The following is a 15,260-nucleotide window of genomic DNA, read 5'->3' as shown; positions in this document are numbered from 1 at the left end:
CCCGTGGACCTTTGACGGATTTTGATCACGACGACTATGACCTCGATAATTTTATCTTTATAATCTATGATCTTTGATACGACCAGACTTTTTCGAGATACGCATCTGGTCTTTTGACACTTTCGATATAATTTATCGACTTATCGGTTGCCGAGATCTTTGAGATACGATCTATGAGACTTAACATAAGAGACGGATTTTGAGGACGAACTATGACGATAATTTATAATTTATATGGATCGCTGGAGATCCGACACTTGTGGGGACGGATTACGCTGATAAGAGACGAGGATCGCATGACTTTATCAATTTTGATATACTCCATGGACTGACACTGGCGATAATTTATGATTCTTTAACCTGGCCACTATACTTTATGATCTCTTAACATAAGATTTATGACTTTGATTAATTCTTCAATAATTTTATGACTTTTATATGAATTTACGGACTTTGATGACTTTATTTATAGACTTCGACACGACGATATTCGATAATTATGATCTGGCGATATGACTTTGACACTTTAACATGTTTATAATTTATGACTGAAATCTGGCATAAGAGACGGTGACTTTGAAATATTGATGATAATTTATGACTTTTCGACGACTTTGACATTTTATGATTCTGGAAGTAATTTATGACTTTGATTAATTTCGAGATAATTTATGACTTTGACGATAAAATTTGGTTTTTCGCTGGCGATAATGGAGCACTATGACTTTTTATGACTTTTCGATATTAAGGCACTTTGCATACGTTTATAATTATGACTTTATTGGTGGACTTTATTTTTCGGCTTACATAATTAGTATGACTTTGACACTTTGGTTTTGATATTTTCGTTATACTTTGACTTTTTCAATCATGTTATAATTTATGATTCATGCTTTTTCGAAGATGTTTCACTTTGCGATTCTTTGTCATTTTTTTGATATGTCTATAATTTACCTTTTGACATAATGACGCAGGACTGACACCGATTTTGACATTGCTCTACTTTATACCCTTTTTCGATAATTGCACTTTTATGGTTCTTTATCACTTTTTCGGAAGACAAGAGTTTTGACTTTTTTCGGAAGACAAGTATACTTTTGATCTTCGGACACTCTTTTTTTCGACATAAGATGCACTATGATTCTTCATTATTACCTTATACTTTGCTATGACTTTGACGATTTATTTTGATACTATATGATTCTTCTTCAAGATATCATGGAGTAATTTGGCGGATTCCTTTATCACTTTTTCGACATACTTTGCCTATACTAAGATTGGTACTATGACTTTTAATTTTTCGCTTAATTGTACTATGACTTTTTTGGACACTTTGAGCACATAATTTTATGACTCTTTGATTACTTAATACGCGAGAAAGGATCTCTTTTTTCGACATACTAATTGGCCATGACTTCTGACACTTTTTTTTTTTCATTATATCTGTATCATTATGATCTTTTATCACTCTTTTTCTAACATACTCTACTTTATGACTCTTGGACATTTTTCTACAGGGACACTATACTTCATGGACTTTTTCTCGACATAATCTACTTTATGGATTCTTAATTTTGACATGTTTATACTATGACTCTTGACACTTTTTCGACATAAGAGCATTTTATGACAATTATAATTTTAGACTTTATTATTTTTTTTCATGGCTAATATACAAGTGACTCTGGACACTTATTTTGACATAAGCATTTTATGACGGACAAGAGCCTGATAATTTATAAGTACTATGATCTTTTTGACAATTATTTTGACATAATTATACCTTATGACTACTTTTCTTTGTCTATATCACTTTTTCATTATACTATAATTATGATCTGTTTTCGATACTATACTATGGGATCTCCTTTATCACTTAAGATACCTGAGTAATTAAGGATTCTTTTTTTCGAATTTTGCCTAAGGACTCCTTTGACCTCTTTTTTTCAAAATGTTAGTATGGTTTTTCTGGACATAATTATACTTTGACTCTTTATTGTTTTTTTCAATTTAATTGTACTTTTTACAAGATTCTTTTTTTATCACCTCTTTTTTTCACATACCATAATTCATGACTTTTGTCACTTTTTTCACCATGTTATACCTTATGATTCTTTTCCTATAATTATACTATGACTTTGATTCTTTTTAAAATGGTTTTTCCACATAATTATCTCCTCTTTGACTCTTTTATTTTGTTTTTTTTCAGAATAATTGTACTCATATATATATATGACCTTTTGGACACTTTTTCTCAAGATAATTATACTATGACCTGGATTTACCTTTTTTTTCAACATGTTGTTCATGATCTTTGATTAATTTTTCTTTAACATGCTATACCTATTAATTTTTTTTCATTTTAATTATACCTTTATGATTGATGTGACCACTTCTTTCGACATGCAAGCATTTAAGGGATCTCTTTTTTTTTCTGACATACTATAATTTTTAATATGATTCCTCCTTGACACTTTTTCTTTCAATATAAGAGAGTATGGATCCTTTTTTCTCGATAATTATACTCATATATGATCTCCCATTATCACTTTTTTCGATGATCCTGTGAGCACTATGAGACACTTTTGATGTTTATACCATAATCTTCAATACAAGAGTAATTTACGGATCCTTTTATCAACAAGCCATACCTTCATGATCCTGCTCGATTTATCATACCTTTATGACTTCGTCAGCCACATATGATCCTTTTTTTGATACCATACCATGACCTTTATCACTTTTTTCTAATTTCTTTTTCTTTTTTGATGGTACTATGACTTTTACTTTGGGCTATAATATACCTGCTGACTCTTTTATCACTTTTTTCAACATGCTATAGTATGACTTTTTTCGACATACTATACTATGACTCTATTATCACTTTTTTCGACATCCTATACTATGACTCTTTTATCACTTTTTTGACATGCTATACTATGTCTTTTTCAACATGCTATACTATGACTTTTTTATCACTTTTTTCAACAAGCTATACTATGACTTTTTTCGATTTACTATACTATGACTTTTTTATCACTTCTTTCGACATGCTTACTATGACTTTTTTTGACATACTATACTATGACTCTTTTATCACTTTTTTCACTTTTTTGACTTTTTTTTCTTTTTTTGACATGTTATACTATGACTCTTTTATCACTTTTTTCGACATGCTATACTATGACTTTTTTCGACATACTATACTATGACTCTTTTATGACTTTTTTCGACATGCTATACTATGACTTTTTTCGACATACTATACTATGACTCTTTCATCACTTTTTTTGACATGCTATGCTATGACTTTTTTCGACATACTATACTATGACTCTTTTATCACTTTTTTCGTTATACTGTACTATGACTCTATTATCACTTTTTTCGACATACTATACTATGACTCTTTTTTCACTTTTTTCGACATGCTATACTATGACTCTTTTATCACTTCTTTCGATATACTATACTATGACTTTTTTTTCACTTTTTTCGACATGCTATACTATGGCTCTTTTATCACTTTTTTCGACATACTATACTATGACTTTTCCGTTAGCCATACTATGACTCTTTTATCCTTTTTTTCGACATACTATACTATGACTCTTTTATAACTTTTTCGATCATACCTATACTATGACTCTTTATCACTTTTTGACATACTATACTATGACTTTTTTCGATATACTATACTATGACTCTTTTATCTCTTTTTTCAAAATGCTGTAGTATGGCTTTTTTCGACATACTATTCTATGACTCTTTTATCACTTTTTTCGTCATACTGTACTATGACTCTTTTATCACTTTTTTCGACATACTATACTATGCTATTTCGACATGCTCTACTATGACTCTTTTTGACATGCTATACTATGACTTTTTTCGACATACTATACTATGACTCTTTTATGACTTTTTTTGACATGCTATACTATGACTTTTTTCGACATACTATACTATGACTCTTTTATCACTTTTTTTGACATACTATACTATCACTCTTTTATCACTTTTTCGTTATACTGTACTATGACTCTTTTATCACTTTTTCGTTATACTGTACTATGACTCTTTTATCACTTTTTTCGACATACTATACTATGACTCTTTTATCACTTTTTTCGATCATACTGTACTATGACTCTTTTATCAGTTTTTTCGACATACTATACTATGACTCTTTTAACACTTTTTTGACATGCTATACTATGACTTTTTTCGACATACTATACTATGACTCTTTTATCACTTTTTTGACATGCTATACTATGACTTTTTTCGATATACTATACTATGACTCTTATATCGCTTTTTTCAAAATGCTGTAGTATGGCTTTTTTCGACATACTATTCTATGACTCTTTTATCGCTTTTTTCGTCATACTGTACTATGACTCTTTTATCACTTTTTTCGAAATACTATACTATGACTCTTTTATCACTTTTTTCGACATACTATACTATGACTTTTTTCGACATACTATACTATGACTCTTTTATCACTTTTTTCGACATGCTTACTATGACTTTTTTTGACATACTATACTATGACTTTTCACTTTTTTCGTTATACTGTACTATGACTCTTTTATCACTTTTTTCGACATACTATACTATGACTCTTTTATCACTTTTTTGTCATGCTTACTATGACTTTTTTTGACATACTATACTATGACTCTTTTATCACTTTTTTCGTTACACTGTACTATGACTCTTTTATCACTTTTTTCGACATACAAACTATGACTCTATCACTTTTTTCGTCATGCTTACTATGACTTTTTTTGACAAACTATACTATGACTTTTTTCGACATACTATACTGTGACTCTTTTATCACTTTTTTCATCATACTGTACTATGACTCTTTTATCAGTTTTTTTCGACATACTATACTATGAGTCTTATCACTTTTTTGACATGCTATACTATGACTTTTTTCGACATACTATACTATGACTCTTTTATCACTTTTTTTGACATGCTATACTATGACTTTTTTCAACATACTATACTATGACTTTTTTTGACATACTATACTATGAATCTTTTATCACTTTTTTCGTCATACTATAATATGACTCTTTTATCACTTTTTTCAACATGCTATACTATGACTCTTTTCGATATACTATTCTATGACTTTTTTATCACTTTTTTCGACATACTATACTATGACTTTTTTCGACATACTATACTATGACTCTTATCACTTTTTTCGACCTACTATACTATGACTTCATTCGACATACTATACTATGACTCTATCACTTTTTTCGTCATACTGTACTATGACTCTATTATCACTTTTTTCGACATACTATACTATGACTTTTGTCGACATGCTCTACTATGTCTCTTTTTTCACTTTTTTCGACATGCTATACTATGACTCTTTTATCACTTCTTTTGACATGCTATACTATATCTTTCTCGACATACTATACTAGGACTCTTTTATGACTTTTTTCGACATGCTATACTATGACTTTTTTCGACATACTATACTGACTCTTTTATCACTTATTTTGACATGCTATACTATGACTATTTTCGACATACTATACTATGACTCTTTTATCACTTTTTTCAACATGCTATACTATGACTGTTTTTTTCTTTTTTCGACATGCTTTACCATGATTCTTTTATCACTTTTTTCGACATGCTATACTATGACTTTTTTCGACATACTATACTATGACTTTTTTCAACATACTATACTATGAAGTTTTTTTTACTTTTTTCGACATACTATACTATGACTTTTTTTTGACATACTATACTATGACTTTTTGTTACTTTTTTGGACATACTATACCATGATATTTTTGTGATTTTTTTCAATACTATACTATGACGTTTTTGTGACTTTTTCCGTCATACTATACTGTGTTTTAGACGTTATTCAACATACTACAATATTACTTTTTTATATACAATACTTTGACGTTATTGGGACCTTTTCGACTCACTATACTATGAAGTTTTTCTACTTTTTCCGACATACTATACTATGACTTTTTTTCAACATATTCTGATTTTTTTCGACATACTATATACTATGATGTTTTGTGACCTTTTTCGACATACTATACTATGATTATTTTTCAATATACTATTCTAGGATTTTTTTCAGCATACTATACTATGACGTTTTTGTGACTTTTTTGACATACTATTCTATGACCTTTTTTTGACATACTATTCTAGGATTTCTTTTGTGACTTCATTCAACATACTGTTATATAGTTAATAGTCATACCACAAACCTCTTTTAACTCACCCTCACCTAATTGGACCCTACCACCTGCACAGATGATTATAGGGTGCTAATCTGAGAAAGCAACATTAACACTTTGTTTCTGAAAATACCCTTACATATAGATAGATCAGATACTGCTGACATTACTATTTATAAATATATGTGCACCCACAACAATACTTATCCCAAATATTATAAAAATTTCATTCTTTGCAGAACTATCTTACCTATTGTTACCTTAGAAGTGCCCAGCCCCTCAGGACCTAATCAGGCAAACCTTCATACACTCTCCTTGATTAAGCTGGTGAGCAGCGTATCTACCCCCCATATCACAGGCAGAACCATAGCAAAATCCTATGAACCCATAAACCAAACAAATGTCAAATGATTAAGAAGCAACTAAACTAAAACATATGTGGTTAATAAGTGGTTAACTGCTCAAATGTTAAATATTGTTTAATATCATCTCTGTCTTCAAATCTTGGAATGGCTGCTGTCCTCCATGGCCCCTTGGTCGCTTTGCATGGTCTTCTTCACGCTGTTGGAGCGACTTAGCTTCTTCAGGTTCTCCAGCCTCAGAGATGAAAAAAATCCCACCACTGCCACCAAATGTCAAACCATCCACCTCATGCCAAGGACGAGGTGGGGCGTTGTGAGGAAGATGGTCAGGAAGCTTTTGAAGTGCAAAAACTGGTGTGTTTATAATCAAAACAACGAAAAAACATACTCAAACAACGGGCAAAATTATGTTTTTGTGACTTTTTTTGGCATACTATACTATGACTTTTGTTTGACATACTATACTATGACGTTTTTCAGACTTTTTTGGACATACTGTACTGTGAAATTATTGTGACTTTTTTCAACATACTATGACTTTTTTTGACATACTATACCATGACATTTTTGTGACTGTTTTTCAATACTATACTATAATGTTTTTGTGACTTTTTTTCGACATACTACACTATGTTTTTTAACTTTTTTTTACATTTGAGATTGTCATTGATCATTGAGAGACACACAGGAAAAGCACACACATTTAACAAAATATCTTTTCCATCTCACTCTTACATTAAACTATAGACTTGTCCAACTAAATCGCTAACTTCAGTTGACAGCACTAGAATTGATGACAGATTGATTTTGCGTTCCTGCGACACTCGCGAGGGGCTGCTAGTTGCCATGGAACCATTAGTCTTCTACATGTTCCTAACCTGACAAAAACTTATTAAGCAGTAGTAGAGAGTGTATTAAATGTAAACTATTAAAAGCACAAGGTATTGAAATGGACTGATGATTCAAATATAATGCACGCATTTCTTGTATCATGTATTTTCATATACAATATGTATGTGTATGTATGTATGTATGTATGTATACTGTGTATACATATACAGCCCACTCTCACTCAAAAGTGTATAAATAACACAGATTTGCACTTTGAAAATACGTGCAATGTGTACGCCAAAGTAAGATTGTGCATGTTTTTGTGACTTTGTTATGTTTGTTTTTGTTAAGCCTTCCCCAGTGTTTCTTCCCTAAACCCAACCGTTTATTGGCGTGTTTTTGACTTTTTTGTGTTGCTAAAGCCTTTTGCCTGCATTCTTTTCCTAAACCCAACCATTTTTTCTTTTTGTTTTTTGTGTGACGCTGTTCTCGCAATAACACACAACGTGGCGACGCGAGCCGCGTGCATATAAAATGCACCGCTCTCCCTTACTGTAATTGGAGCGCTCCACGTATCTACTGTACGCACAATTTGACTTTGGCGTACACATTGCACGTTTGTAAACCCATGTTATTTGTACGCTTTTGAGTGAGACCGGGTTGACATATAGTATGTGTATGTATTTACATGTATATTTGTATGTACACATATACATACATACACATGTACATATAATAGTAACCGGAGCAGAAAAAAGGCTCTAAGTTAGTGGTCTGACACATTAATATCAGCTACAAATGTCTAAAAGTATTGTAATATCAGCTAACATTAACCAACATAAGCTACTGGTCATACCAGACAAAGTAAAGCTGATCAACTGGTCTCTCAGCGCAATTGTAACCATCCTCGACGAGGAGCCTGGGTTCGGGGAAACCTGACTGCCCTGCCGGAACGTTCGCAGCTGGCTACACGATGGACGCGTTGGAGAGGTGGCGGGTCGTGTGTGTCTGGCAGCTCTTTCCGTGGAGGACACTGAAGATATCTACCTATTCAGAACCATGATTTTTCAACAGGTTTTTTGCTGATTGGCTCAGGCATTACCCTGGTTTATCGAGAAATTAGGAAGAAGATGGGAGCCGAGCAAAGTACGAGGCTGCTCGTCATGGTCGAAGCTGTGGGCAGAGCTGTCGGAACTCAGATTGTAACTATGAACACTATGAACCACAACTTGGATACCATCTTGGTGAAACTGACAGCTTTGGAAGGTCTGGACAACATCTTGGAGAAACTCACGGCTTTACAAAGGAAAATTGATCAATTCAGAGACCAGAATGGACGTTTTAGAAGGCGGAAGACGCGGCTAAATGCGCCTATCCCCCTAAGACAAAACAAATTCCAATCTTATCTTTCGGCTCCCCTGCACCAGCACTGGCCTTGGCCGAGGCCGGTGTTGTACAACACCTCCCCCTGGAAGCACTGCAGCGAGACACACTCTTGCGTTCCTTACCCGACTCCCACAAACACCTGCTGATTGTTGACTCGGACTGGGTCCTGTTCAAGGTTGACTCCATGGCAACCGGCTGTGTATTGCTATGACAATCGTGCGGACTGAGACAACGTGACTATGGGGCCAGACGTAGTTTGACTACGCGGGCCTACACACACACAAACCCTTACATATATACAGATATGCAATCACCTACCACACCCCGTATCTCGCCTTCGCCGCTTTGTACCCCCTGTCAGACCTGTGACCAGCACCTTAGTTTTGGCTGCAGGACCAGATGGCTGCTTGCCTGTGCTGGACTACCTGCACCCCAACACTCCCCTCCCCCATTGTGTGTCTTGTGTGCTCTTGTATTGGTTATGTGCTTATGTTGCTGAGGTGTTTTTTTCCTGTTCCCACACTGTACTCCTATCGGGGGCATAGTCTGGGAGTTGCCTTTTTCTCCTCGTCTCTCCTCATGTCATGCTGTATTTTCTTTACCCCATTGTATGTTTGTATGTACCTTGTTATGCGCTTTGTGATTTTTATCTGTGAAATGCGCTCTATAAATAAACTTTGAATTGAATTGAATTGAAAAACAAATCAACAGCAACAAAAATATCAGAGCCTGGGACGAAGCTTGAAGGAGAAGCACACTTTGAGAGGACAAGAGAGACAAACTACTGAGTAAGTAACGGCAGTCAGAAGAGCAAAGGGAGAGAAAGACATGTAAAACTGAGAGAAAAAGGGAGGGAGGGGGAGGTATAAGCAGCACTGCCTATCTAGTGGAGGGTAAATGTTTCTGTGTTTGTGCTCTCACATTGGTGAGTGAGGCTCAACACTTCCCCTGTGGAGTGGATGAGTGTAAGCGTGTCGCGGTTGGAGGCTTGAAGGCCGAGCTGTGATAGCATGTGGTTACCAGGGGCTTCCCGCAGTTGGTTTCTCCCACTTACAGTAGAGGTGGCTGTTGGAGAGGAGGTTCAGGGCCTGGAAAACCAAGAAGTAATAGGCATTTGTAAAATTTCCCATAAATGAGCAAATTCAATTGAGGATAATTACAAAAAGGTGAGTCATTATATTTAATTTCAGTTTGTAGCTGGTATTCAGCACAGATATTTGAGCTTTTTTTAAGGCAACTGGAGCTCAAAAGAGGCAAAATCATCTGTGCCAAAAGTGCAGGCGCATTGCATAAAAATTTTAATTAATCAACAGAGATATGACAGAACCAACCTAATCTCACAGAATTCCGTGAAATGAACACAGTCCCTTAACTCAGAATCTGTGGCAGTTTCACAGAATTGCAAAACATTCTGTGATGGGCCCACGGAAGTATTCCGTGAAATGAACACGGACAAGGAAAAGGTCATGGGTGGGATAACGGTTCCGTGACGCGCGGGAAGAGCGGGACGGTTGGGTTCACGAAAAGGTCATGGTGGCTTACGGTTCCGTGACATGTGGGAAGAACATGACGGTTGAGTTTAGGAAAAAGGTCGTGGGTGGGCTTACGGTTCCGTGACACGCGGGAAGAAAGGGATGGAAAAGAACATGGGGGGACACGAACCCTGTGTCGGTACACGATCCGTTCTGCTTGCACGATCCGTTCTGCACATGTGCGATCCGTTGTGCACATGCGCAAAATGTTCGCGCATGCGCTGTTGTACGAGGATTTACGACACTGCATGATCTGTTCCACGCTTCCGGTCGACAGCCAAGATAACCTTATTTTAGCTAACAGCTAATTCGGCTAACCTCTAGCTGAGATAGCATGTAATAACTTTAAAAGACCCTCAAAATAAAACTTGAAAATAAACGTTAACATATAGAACAGCTGTTACATCAGTTCTACTTTACTTGTGCTCATTTAAAATACAATCACTCAATGTTTGTCTTTATTGTTATTACTGTAAAGTCTTAATTTAGCTGTAGCCAGCTTTTCCCATTAAGTTTGACTTAACGTTATTTTAGACTGAATCTAGCTGTCAGCTAGCGGTTAGCCGAATTAGCTGTTAGCTAAACTAACGTTAGCTTCTCGGTGGAGGCTAGCAATAGGCTAGCGTGGAACAGATCATGCAAGTCGTATCCTTGGTACAGTATTATCTTGCGCATGTGCAGAACGGATCATGGAGGCAGAACGGATCGTGTACCGACACCCTGGTCTCCTGGGTGAAAGTCCTGTGTTTTGTACTTGCTACCGTAGTCGCGCTTAATGCTACGTCATCTTCTCATTGACTTTCCATTGGCATTGTTTTCCGTGGTGGCCACACGGATTTTTCACACATTCCATGCCACTACCACGTAATGCGGTGTTAACGATTCGTGATCATTTCACGGAATTCTGTGCGACCAGGCTGGACAGAACAGTGTTAGGATTTGCAGCTTATTTGCATAAAACCTACATACTTTTGTAGCAGTGTTTGCAATGGGGATTTAGTTTGTTCAAAGACAATCAGAGTAATCACATGTTGAAAAGCAGAAACTGAACTGGCTATCACCAGTGGTGGAATGTAACGAAGTACAAATACTTTGTTACTGTACTTAAGTACATTTTTCACGTAGGCTTTACTTAATCTGTACTTTACTTAAGTACAATCAATTGTGCATACTTTTGACTTTTACTTCGTTAAATTTAGCAGTAATTATCAATACTTTCTACTCCACTACATTTCTACAACCTTCCGTTAAATTTCCGTTACATTTTCTGATCAGTTTCCCCACCTGCCAAAACGTCTTCCTGACCGTCACACGTTTGCAGTCCGCAGGGAAACCTTCTGCAGCGGCTCCTGCACCAGCGGCAGTCCGTCCCACTCCCGGTGGCGCTCGCGATATTACGAATCCTACTATGGCCACGCCAAGACCCGCCCTTCAATACCATTTATTGGCTGACACCAGGCGCATACCGCTCCCGGTACTACTGCTGCTCCCATTACTGCTGCTGCTCCCGATACTCTGCTCGGTCATATGTGAAGCATCCGTTCAGAGCAACATGGCATCATGACTTTGCGTAAACATACACGCCACTTTCCTAAAGCCAAATGGCATGTTATTGTACGCATTTTAAGCTATCCACGGGTATGTCTACGCTGTATACAGCAAATGTAAACACACCCACAGCGTGGCCTCGCCACGTTGCGTGTTATCGCGAGAACGCAACGTACTATCGCGAGAACAACGTCACACGGCTGTTAAAAAAAAAAAATGGTTGGGTTTAGGAGAAGAACACAGCGAAAGGCTTTAGTAACAAAACAGTGACAAAAACACGGAAAATAACGACAAAAACACACTTACGGTTGGGTTTAGGAAAGAAACATTGGGTAAGGCCTGTGTTTTACCCATCCGCTACTCGCTATGGCAGAAATTCACTCGCAATGTAGCTCAATGGCGGCCGATTTGCGTTGATATACAAGCTAAAATGCGATTATTCGTCTTGATAACACGCCAAAACTGCATACAAATTGGCGTGTCATACATACGCCAATTCATGAGATCAGTCTGTTCAGAGGGAATTGGGTTTAATTTTGGATATCTCTTTTTATCACTCCATAAATCCGAAAATTCTGTCAACAGCCATAAAAAAATCCCTTTTCTCCATGTCTTTCTGAATAAATAGTATGAATCAGGCTGTGAATGATATCTAAACAAAGCCCAATGTAAAAAGTCTACCACACCCTACCATATACGGGTTAATATACAACCTGTATATTTATCTTAAAAACACTCCTGGCCTCCTCAGCTGTGAAGCCACGTACTTGTTGTCGAAGCCCGTGTGTTCTCGCTAGATAAATGAGTCCCGTGGGAAATAATGCAAAGTCGAGCTTCATGCAGATCACCATAGATAACCAGAATTGTAAGACAGAATGTTAACCTAAAACTAACTTAATTAAAATGCCACAGCCCATTCTGTTTTTTTTTTTATTTTTTTATTATTAGAATATAGACATTAAGAGAATAAATCGTTATGCAAGTACTTTTACTTCTAATACTTAAAGTACATTTAAAATCAGGTACTTTTTACTTTTACTTAAAGTGATGGTTCGGAGTAATTCACCCTAGGGTCCTTTGCACCATGACCTCGAGCCAAACACCCTCCCAGAAGCTTTTTTCACCTGGGTCTAACATTGGGAGAGTTAGCGTAGAGTAGCGTTATCAGCTGAATAGCTTAGCGCAGGGGCTAACGGACCCACGTTTGTATCTCGTAAATTATCCCACTAATAATGCGCGAAATGATACCAAACGTCTAAATTATAGTACAAATAGGTTATGCTCTCATAAAACGATGGATTGGAAAGTTTGTAAGTACACCAAAGTTTATGAACACTTGCCTGCTCTCTTTCAGCCTCTGTTGCTGCTGCTGCTACCAGCGCGTTAGGGGCCGGGTCTGCCAAATTACTACAACCGAAAAGAGTTACAACAAAAATATTTATTAATTCAATGATTAAATAAGGTAATGTCTCCAAACTTACCTCAATTATTACTTGTCTCCTGCTAGTTATACTGCAGCACTTACTTAAAACTTACTTTTGTTGCATCTCTTTTCGGTGTTGTAATTTGTAGACGGCCCTAAGCACTCGTCTTACAGCAGCAACAACAACAACAGCAGAGAGCAGAAGCCAGCAGGCAAGTGTTATTTACATAAACTTCTGGTGTACTTACAAACTTTCCAATCCATCGTTTTATGAGAGCATAACCTATTTGTACTACTTGTAGACGTTTGGTATCATTTCGGCATTATTAGTGGGGTAATTTACGAGATACAAACGTGGGTCCGTTAGCCCCTGCGCTAAACTATTCAGCTGATAACGCTACTCTACGCTAACGCTCCCAATGTTAGACCCAGGTGAAAAAAGCTTCTGGGGGGGTGTTTGGCTCGAGGTCATGATGCAAAGGACCCTAGGGTGAATTACTCCGAACCATCACTTTAAGTAGGGTTGTTATTGTTGTACTTCTACTTTTACTAAAGTAAATATATCTCTGGTTATTTCTACTTTTACTTAAGTACTGAGATTCAGTACTTCCTCCACCACTGGCTATCGCTATACTGGCTATCAAGATAATTGGGCGGCCATCTGGCCCTGCTGCTTTCCCAGCCTTCAGTTCACCTATAGCTTCTAATATTTCAACCTTGCTTAATTGTTTATCCAGGCCTTTTTTACTTTTCTCAGAAATCTGGGGGATATTGAGTTTGTTTAAAAATTCAGTCTGGACATCCACATTAGTAATGTACTGTAATTTGTAGAGATTTTCATTAAAAAAAATGTAAAAACTGGATAAATTTTTTTAGCGGGTCAACAATAGTATTTCCATTTGTATCCTAAATGAAAAGTATTGCCCTTTCGGTTTTGTGTTGTCTACCCAGCTTATCTCCCTCATCATGAAAATTTAGCTTGAGCTTCAATAAGTTCGCAGCAGCCTTATTGTATGCTATCTCATTATATTGAGTTCTAAGAAGTATTAACTGTTTGGAGATTTCATTTTCATTTTGTTAAACCTGTAAGCTTTTGTTTTCAAGCACATTGATTTTGGATTCCAGATCTCTAATAATTTTCTGTGCTTCTTTTTTGTTTTCCTGCTTGTGTAGCTTATAATTTTACCTCTAATAAATGCCTTAAAGGCTTCCCATCTAATCATGGCCGTTATCTAGGATGGGTTAAACTCAAAATGAATATCAATTTTGTTTTCCCACGAACTGCAGAAATGTTTTATCCTGCACCCGTTTTGTTTGAAATTTCCATTTGCGGATCAACTTTGGCTCCACATAGACCAGTGATACAGCTACATGACCTGATGTGACTGTACTGGTATAATGGCAGTCTCTGATATTAGAAAGAAGTTCTGCTACACAAAAAAGTAAACTATTGTAGAGTGGCTTTTGTAAGCACTAGACCAACAGGAAAAGTATTTCTTTAATATGGAGATGCCTCCATATATCCACTAGGTTCATTTTGTTTATAAAGTGATGTAATGCTTACCTAGTTCTTGTGTGAGTGTTGTCCACTCCAGAGCATACTTGGATCAAGAACGCAATTAAAGTCCCCTGCGATAATATACTTTCCTGGTAGTTTTGAAATTGCTATAGAAATGGACATTGTCATGATTTGGTCCATATACATTGATTAAATTAAGACGCGTAGACAGAATGCAGCCCTTTATGATTAAGAATCTACCGTTGGGATCCTCAGTTACGTGTTTGTACTTTTGGTGCCTTTGTTTAAGCCATGATTGCAAAAGTTAAGGTTTTGAAGTTTTAGTCTAAGCATTCACTTTCAGTGTGTAAGCAATCGGCAAAACAAGTAATCCAATCAATATTCACCTTTTTCCATTGCAAATAA

The sequence above is a fragment of the Perca fluviatilis genome, chromosome 14, assembly GCF_010015445.1.
Source record: "Perca fluviatilis chromosome 14, GENO_Pfluv_1.0, whole genome shotgun sequence".
NCBI lineage: Eukaryota > Metazoa > Chordata > Actinopteri > Perciformes > Percidae > Perca > Perca fluviatilis.
The sequence above is the reverse complement of the archived record's forward strand: the minus strand, read 5'-3'. Positions refer to the sequence as shown.